This window comes from Octopus sinensis, unplaced genomic scaffold, assembly GCF_006345805.1.
Source record: "Octopus sinensis unplaced genomic scaffold, ASM634580v1 Contig16873, whole genome shotgun sequence".
Classification (NCBI taxonomy): domain Eukaryota; kingdom Metazoa; phylum Mollusca; class Cephalopoda; order Octopoda; family Octopodidae; genus Octopus; species Octopus sinensis.
This window is the reverse complement of record NW_021834642.1, coordinates 25,001-34,320: the sequence shown is the minus strand read 5'-3', so window position 1 is coordinate 34,320 and position 9,320 is coordinate 25,001. Positions and strand designations below refer to the sequence as shown.

Genomic DNA, 9,320 nt, shown 5'->3' with positions numbered 1-9,320 from the left:
ATCTGGTCGTTTCAGCTATGATATCTGCCTCTGATTTAATATTTCCTCATATTACCTTCTATTGGTATCAGTAAACATTTGAATCAATTCAAATTGAAATCAAGTCCCGCTATAAGTGTTATATATAAATATGTATACATATGTATTTATGAATATATATATATCTAAGCTGCAGTTGATGTGTGTATATGTGTATATATATATATATATATATATATATATATAGATATATATATATATATATATATATATATATATATATATGTGGTGTGTGTGTGTGTGTGATAGGGAGGAGTGAGACTTTGAAGTTTGTTAAAGAGGAAATGTTAAGAGCAATGAGAATATATGATCAAAAGATTAATCCATAGGTTAGGAGTACAGCATCTTAGTTCCTCGCTCATTAAAGTGCGCACATACTTGCACATATACATAAGCACATTAGTCCATATATGCAAATACATCTCCATATATTAATTCATTAATCTGACATCACTGTCCTCATTGCCACCGCCGTCGCAGCAACAACAGAGGCAGCAGCAGCAGCAGCAGCAGCAGCAACTGCGGCAGTGACAGCAACAGCGACGGTGACAGCATAACTTAGGATCCGTTTCATCTCGGCTTTCAGATATCTTGTAATCCTGGTCGCGATCATTTGATATTATATTTTAATCATGTTTTTCATATAGTACATGAGTATTGGTTGGTGCGGTGGAGATCCCACTTGCCTTCAAATCTGATGGGAAATTATAATTAACTGTCCTCAGCCAATGAACGGTTCCAAGCTTCTTTGCAATTTCCACTTGTCAATTGATGAAAGACCCACTCCTGAGTGTGGGAAGCTGCCGAGAGAAGAAATATGCAGAAGATCTACAACTTAACTGATTGCAACATTATCAAATATAAATACACACAGTTTCACTATTTACATAAATACACACTGAGGCAAACAAATGTACTCACATACTATACACACACACATACACGCACACACACACATACACATACACATACACATACCTGACTACAAACATAATTCTTCTCAACGTCATTGAAAGAGAAAGTAAATAAGATTATTGGGTGAGAAAGCAATAAGAAATTTGAACAGGGATGGCTATTCATCTAATCACCAATATGTATGTAGGTTCTCGATGCCCGCATATTTCTGCTTACTGACATATTTTTACCGGTAATTATTCACCGGCGGTGATTTGACAGAATCGTTAGAACGCTGGGCAAAATACTAAGGTATTTGCTCCAACTATTTTTTTTAGATATAGGCACAGGAGTGGCTATGTGGTAAGTAGCTTGCTAACCACCTTATGGTTCCGGGCTCAGTCCCACTGCGTGGAATCTTGGGCAAGTGTTTTCTACTATAGCCTTGGGCCGACCAAAGCCTTGTGAGTCGATTTGGTAGACAGAAACTGAAAGAAGCCCGTTGTATATATGTATATATATATATATATGAGCGTGTGTATGTTTGTGTGTCTGTGTTTGTCCCACTAACATTGCTTGACAACCGATGCTGGTGTGTTTATGTCCCCGTAACCTAGCGGTTCGGCAAAAGAGACCGGTAGAATAAATACTAGGCTTACAAAGAATAAGTCCTGAGGTCGATTTGCTCGACTAAAGACGGTGCTTCAGCATGGCCGTAGTCAAGTGACTGACACAAATAAAAGAGAGTAAAAGAGAATATAAGTTCAAATCGCGTAGAGGTCGACTCTACCTTTTATTCTTTTGTGGTCGATAAAATGAAGGTCTAGTTCTAGAGGAATGTAATCGACTGAACCCTACCCCTAAAATTGCTAACCTTGTGTCAAAATTAAAAAGAACTATTCATCGTTGTTAAGACAGCCAACTGGCAGAATTGTTACCACACCGGGCGAAATGCTGAACGGTATTTCGTCTGTCTTTACGTTCTAACATCAAATTCCGCCGAGGTCGACTTTGCCCTTCATCCTTTCAAGGTCGATAAATTAAGTACTAGTTAGAATCGTTAGCACGCTGGACAAAATGCTCAGCGCCATTTCTTTCGGTTCTTTACGTTCTGAGTTCAAATGCCACCAAGCTAAACTTTACCTTTCATCCTTTCGGGGTCGATAAAATAAAGTAGCAGACGAGTACGGGGCTGATGTAATCGACTAACCCTTCCCTTCAAAACTACATGTGTCAATGTGTCAAGCACTTGCTCATCATCAGTAGTTTGGCAGAAACGTTAGAGCGTTGGATACTTTTCGGCATTTGTTTCTGGTCTTTAACTTGTGAGTTCAAATCTTGCCGAAGTCATATTTGCCTTTCATTCTTCCATCCGAGATCGATAAAATAAAGGGCCAGTCTAGTTCAGGTATGTTATAAACTGACACTATGCTCTCAATATTGCTGCCCTAGTACCTAACTTAGAAACCTATATTAATAATATTTGGTAATTTCGGTGCAAGATCAGTAATTTTGAGGTGTAGGGGTCAGACGATTGTATCCACCGTAGAGTTAAACTAGTTCTTTATCTTATCGAATCAAAAAGGAGGAAAGGCAGGGTAAATCTCGGCAGAATTTGAACTCAGAACACAATGGATCAGATGAAACACAGTAATGCCTTTTGTCCGACGCTCTACCGATTTTACCAGTGAACTACCAATGTTAATAATCCTTTATACAAAAGGCAAAAGGCCCGCAATTTTGGGGGAAGGGACTAGTCGATTACATCGACTCCAGTGTTTCACTGGTACTTAATTTATGGGCAAGTGTCTTCTACTATAGCCTCGGGCCGACTAAAGGCGGTGCTCCAACATGGCCACAGTCAAATGACTGAAACAAGTAAAAGAGTAATATATATATATATATATACTGATAAAAATGGTAATACAATAAAAGAATGAAAGAGACCTCGATATGTAAAAAGAGGAATTTATCTGTAAATGTTATATGTGACAATTATTCGGTAGCCATGATAAATCTCCGAGACTCGGAGTTTTATCATGGATACCGAATAATTGTTACATATTACATTTACGGATATATATATATATATATATATATATGTGTTGTGTGTGTGTGTGTGTGTGTGTGTAGATGGATGAATTTAGAAAACCAATCAAATAGGTAGAAACAGAAGCCAAGACAAAAAGAACATACGTTGATTAATGTTCTCCCAGGTTCTCGAGATGTAGAAAAACAAAAGAGATAGCTAAGGCTAGACTGATGTTGATTCGCGAGTCTCCCCAATTAGGGCTAACCAGGAATTGAACAGAGGAAATAACTTATGAAATCCACTATGCGGTCGATCCTCATGCTCTGACAGTGAAGATAGAATGGAACCTGATTTTTGTTAATACAATTCTATATATCTGAGACGAGGATACGTGTATGCATATGTGCGTGTATACATACTCATGCACAAACACACACACACAAACGCACACACACACACACACACACACACACACACACACACACACACACACACACACACACACACACACACATATATATATAATATATATATATGTAAATGTATATATATATAAATCGTCCGTAAATATAAATCCGAAAAAAGAAGCACACTCAAAGTTAAAGAGCAATATATATTAAAGTTAGATAAGGTCAGATTTATGGGATTATCTTAAGTTTCCCGTCCATAAAGGGCGTAGCTTTATGGTGTATCATCAGATCCCAAGACCTGTTGGCTAAAGGCCTCTCTAGTGAGAAATGCTGAAATCATTACTTCATGATATTTCATATGGCATTAAAAAGAACGGAGATGAGCAATTTGCTATCGCTATGGGCATCTGTGGTGGCTTTTATATCCTAGATGTCCTTAAAAAGGAATGAAATTATAGCTAAGGCCAGCAAATACAGGCAATGGAGCAGCATATGCGAGCTCTGCATAACCTAAGGACCAAGTATTATAATATCGACAGAGAATATTTTAAACATTTCTTCCCTTGCGTGCACAAGCAACAATTTGTACTTCGAGATGCGCTGTCTGACATAGGGCGTGTCTTGAGAACTATTCTTAGATTTGGCAGTGCCCTTCCCTTTTCATGTCCATTCACGATTTGTTTCAGAAAGAGACAGAGGTGGGGGAAACAGAGAGAGAAAGAGAGAAAGAGAGAGAAAGGAGAAACAGAAAGTGAGGAAAATAAAGAGTGTGTAAAAGAGAAGTATCGATCTCTGTACAGGACTGGTACTCTTTTTAATCGAACTCGAAAGGAGGACAGTTAGCTTCAATCGGATTTGAATTCAAAATGTAAAGAGCCAGAACAGTCAATGAAAAGCGGTCTGTCCAACATTCTAACAACATAGATAGATAGATAGATAGATAGATAGATAGATAAATAAATACATACATACATACATACATACATACATACATACATACATACATACATACATATATACAAAAATACCCTGATGCTGATGTTGAAATACCAATGTAGGAACCTTGGATCTAGGTTAGAAACCTGTTCTTTCTCTACTGGTAAGAAATCTTGAAATAATCTAAATAATGATATACATACACACATACATGTGTACAGTTGTGGAAATTCAGCTGTCCAGCGAATGTTAACATAAAGCTGAATATCAGTGAAAGAGAGAATACCTACGCTGAACTATTGAGAAATCTGCAGTTACTCTATCGAGATTACAAGTTCAGGTTTATACCAGTAATTATTGGGGCACTGGGATGTGTAACACACTGCCTAAATACCAATCTTGATAAATTAGGCTTCACAAAACCAGAAAGGAGAAAGCTAATTCGTATGTATGTATGTATAAGAATACATACATAAAACAAAACATACAAATCTGCACACACACACATACATACATACATACTACATACATACATACATACATACATACATACATACATACATACATACATACATACCAACATACATACATACATACATACATACATGCATACATACATACATACATACATACATAACATACATACTACATCTACATACATACATACATACACATACATACATACATACGAATATACACAAACAAAAATACTTTGTTGTTGATGTTGAAATTCCTATGAAGAAGCCTTGGTTCTAGGTTAGAAACCGGCTCTTTCTCTATTGACAAGATATCTTGAAATAAAACTGAATCATGACTTACATACATACATACATACATACATACCAATATATGCAAATGTAGTTAAAATTGTATATTTCTATACGGTTGTATGTCTTTTGCATATTTAGTCAATGCGTTTTACATCCGTAGAAATAGTTTTGCGAAACTGCATAGGTTTGGTCTGTTGCTTTCTGTCTGTCTGTCTGTCAGTCTTGCCTGCTTACATGCCTGCCTGCTGTCTGTCTGTCTGTCTGTCTGTCTGTCTGTCTGTCTGTCTGTCTGTCTGTCTGTCGGTCTGTCTGTCTGTCTTTCTGTCTGTCTGTCCTGTCTGTCTCTCTCTGTATAATATGCTCGTGTGTATGTTTGCGTGTATCAATGTCCACCTTGTATCTATTTATGTGTCATGTGTAACTCTATGCGTACATTGTAATTTTGCGTATATATATATCTTTATACATATACATACATATATGTATGATATATATATATATATATATATATATATATATATATATATATATATATACATACATATACACACATGTATATATATTTGTGTTCGTATCTGTATGTACATCGTCTGTAGAGAGCCATGATACTAGTCACAATCAACTTATCCTCTCTGTCTCTGTCCAAAATGCACAAGTGGTAAAAGAATGAAGACAGAATAAGCTCATTTCCTCAGTTTGTCCGTCTCATTGATAAGCCGACATACTTCCGTTATCAAACAACACCCAAAGCTATTAATGTTGATAGTTTCTACCACTTCACCAACGACTTGCTGCAGCTATTAAACTACTAAAGATGTCAGTTGACTTAATCAATAACATCATTAATTAATGATGCCATCTTCATTTGCTTCCACATCTTGTATCTACTTATTATTGCTTCTTCCGAGTCAACGAGGAAACCTTTACATAGTGAATCTCCTTAGACATGCTAGAAATAGCAACCAAACGAAATCTCGTTCAAACGGCGTCGTGTGATGTGGAAGAGGATGGTAAGAGAAGATAGAAGTGAAGAGGAAGGAGGGAGTGGAAATCTCGTTCTACCCTCGTGGAAGAAAAGGTACTTGCTGCATTATGTCGGTGTGGATTCTTTTATGTGGTGGGATGGTCACGCTTGGAATCCTTTTGATCATTGGCGTGAATTGTAATGTTATACAAAAATGATTTATATGAAAGATCAAAATAAGAAGAGAGATACTAAAGAAGCCCCAAATAGCTTGGGTTACACACATTATCAAAAGCAAGTTCTTTTCTCAATTGTGTCTCCTGAATTACAGGAGCATGCTTAGTGTAAACCCCTTCGCTTGGGCCTTACTTGTCCTTCTACCCCACTTTCTGCTTATTTCCAAGAAAGTAATTACTTTTCCCTCCCCAGATTCTTTTCCGTTTCCAAGCGGTACTTGAAGAATGGCCCTTGATGAAAGCTTGATCGAAGGGCAAAGAGTATGCATCAATCCTTTCAATCTTGTTTATCTTACACTCTTTTTAGCTATAGCTACTGGACAAGCATCTGGAGGATCTTCGTGATATATTCGACTGATAGCCAGATCCCTCTCTCATGAAATAGCTGTTGCTTGACTAAAATGCTTCGACACTAAAAGATTGCATGCAGAACAGTTTCGTCGCTCTGAGTACATCTCAGATAGACAGGGCTGACAACGCTACAGCATTAGGAAGATTTATACTGTTCAGGCAATACCACCTCTACCCTCCAGATGTACGGTGAGGCTAAAACTTAGCATTGTTTCGCATTGTCTTCTAATTCGTCGCTTGACGAAGAGTTGGAATAGGGGTCGTAGTCCGGGGAAGAGAACAGAAACACATCTGCGCATGTGTACGTGTTGGTGCGTATTTGTGCTTTTGCCCACTTGAGGTGGAACTGCTATGAGTATTTCTTTTTTGCTGGTGGCAGTGATATACCTAACAATTTTTCTGTCTCCGCTATTGATTTAGCCACTGCTTTGCAAGCTACTACTGGTATTAGTATTTTTGTTGATGTTTAGCATCAACTGTAATGTGGTTCTTTGGTACCTTGGCTTCTACCAAGGACGGTAGGCTCTTGGGTGCCATCTGGTTCTTTTACTCTCAGTCATAATGTAAAATGTTATCTTCTTTGGAGAATCAATCTTGTAAGGCGATTTTGTCAAGTATGTTTTGATTCATCAGGATCGAAACAACATCGTCAACCAGTTTTTCTTGCGACACTGCTTCACATGAAGAATTGTGTTTTCTTTCTCCAAGACAACACAAACTGCTATTCACCGGATATTCAATCGTACCGGTTCATCTCTACCTTAGCATTCGATACTCATCAGCCGAAACAAGAGTGGAATCCTAATTACTCCACAAGACAGTCGAATTCCTTTGAACGTCGACTTCTGTGAGAATATTAACTACGACATCCTATATTCCCTTGTGCGAGTAAGAAATACCGCATTGCACCATAACACTATCTTAGCCGTCTGCATCATAAGCACTGGGCAACTGAGACTACTCTCTCAGGTTGAGCGTAATGGCCTCTCTTATTTTCTTCTTGAATGACCTTCTCAATTTTTCTTGCAGCTCTTGCACAATCACCTTTTACAAAGATCTTATTACTGCTGTACATATTTCTACTGCTGCTGTGTTCCGAACACAGTAGAAGTGGTACTCGTTATTCTACAAATACCAACTGCCATATACTCCGCATCGAGGATGTGGTGATGCTGGTGGTGGAGATGTTGCTGTTGCAGCTGCTGTCGATCTGGTCACACTGGGCTTATTGTTTTCTTGGAGTGATGTCAATACGGCCTGGGATGGTCATGCTGTGGTGGATGAGCTGGCAGAACCGTTAGCACGCCGGGCGAAATGCTTAGCGGAATTTCGTCTGTCGCTACGTTCTGAGTTCAAATTCCGCCGAGGTCGACTTTGCCTTTCATCCTTTCGGGGTCGATTAAATACGTACCAGTTACGCACTGGGGTCGATATAATCGACTTAATCCGTTTGTCTGTCTTTGTTTGTCCTCTCTGTGTTTAGCCCCTTGTGGGTAGTAAAGAAATAGGTATTTCGTCTGCCGCTACGTTCTGATTTCAAATTCCGCCGAGGTCGACTTTGCCTTTCATCCTCTCGGGGTCGATTAAATTAAGTACCAGTTACACACTGGGGTCGATGTAATCGACTTAATCCCATTGTCTGTCTTTGTTTGTCCCTTCTATGTTTAGCTCCTGTGGGCAATAAAGAAATGGGGTGTGTAGCTAATATTTTTTTAAATCACTGAACCATTGCTAAAACATATTCTTTTGTGAATGTGTAAATCAGTCTGTTTCCACCCCTCCTTCCTCTTCACTTCTACCTTCTCTTACCACTCTCTTCCTCATCACACGACGCCGTTTGCAATTCTTAGTTATTTTTTCAAAGAATTTGTAAACAACAATGTTAAAGTGTTTCAAACAGTTCAGTCCCTAACAAGGGTCAAACAGATCATTGGGACTACCATCTGCTCACTGTCACCTCTGCAGCAAAATACACAGCAAATATAGAATATATCAAATCCCTAAATCGCTAAACAAACAAACAATTGTTTTCGAACTTCACAGAGTGAATCCAGATGTAACCTTGCGTTGACAGGAGAAATTTAATTGGCAGAGGTTTTTATTTTGAAGTTTGGTGTTAAGAAGAAATCTACTCGAGTTTCAAGAATCTGTTTTACAGAATACAGGATAGCACTTTCTGCAAAGACCTTCACAACGTAATATCACTTCTGTTGTATTTCAGAGCCTTAAGTAGCAATTTGGGCGATGCACCAAGTGCACCAATGATCATAAGAACAATTTCTATGCTTGTATACTACTACTACTACTACTACTACTACTACTACTGTTGCTGCTGCTGCTGCTGCTACTACTACTACTACTACTACTACTACTACTACTACTACTACTACTACTACTACTACTACTACTACTACTGCCGTCGCCGCCGCCGCTACCGCCACCGCCGCCACCACAAGCACCACCACCACCACTACTACTACTACTACTACTACTACTACTACTACTACTACTACTACTACTACTAGTCTTATCTTTTTTGTTTCAGTTTTGTTATTTTTTTACTGTATTGGAAGTGCATTACAGATGAGCAAAATCATTTGAGCCATGCTCACACCATCTTTCTGTATATAATCATCTGGAACGCATTACCACCAAAAGTGTCCATTTTGAAGGCGAGAGGTCGTGACT

General features: G+C 38.4%; 1 long non-coding RNA gene across 1 annotated transcript in view; it reads right to left on the bottom strand.

The window, feature by feature from the left end:
• Positions 1-3,620: 3,620 nt before the first annotated feature.
• The window catches only part of LOC118761732, a 17,606-nt gene continuing 11,906 nt past the window's right edge, over positions 3,621-9,320 (bottom strand). The window contains exons 2-3 of the long non-coding RNA XR_004997599.1: positions 9,101-9,105; positions 3,621-3,692 (exon numbers count right to left, since the gene is read on the bottom strand). This is a non-coding gene — a long non-coding RNA (uncharacterized LOC118761732). The remainder of the gene's footprint in view (positions 3,693-9,100; positions 9,106-9,320) is intronic.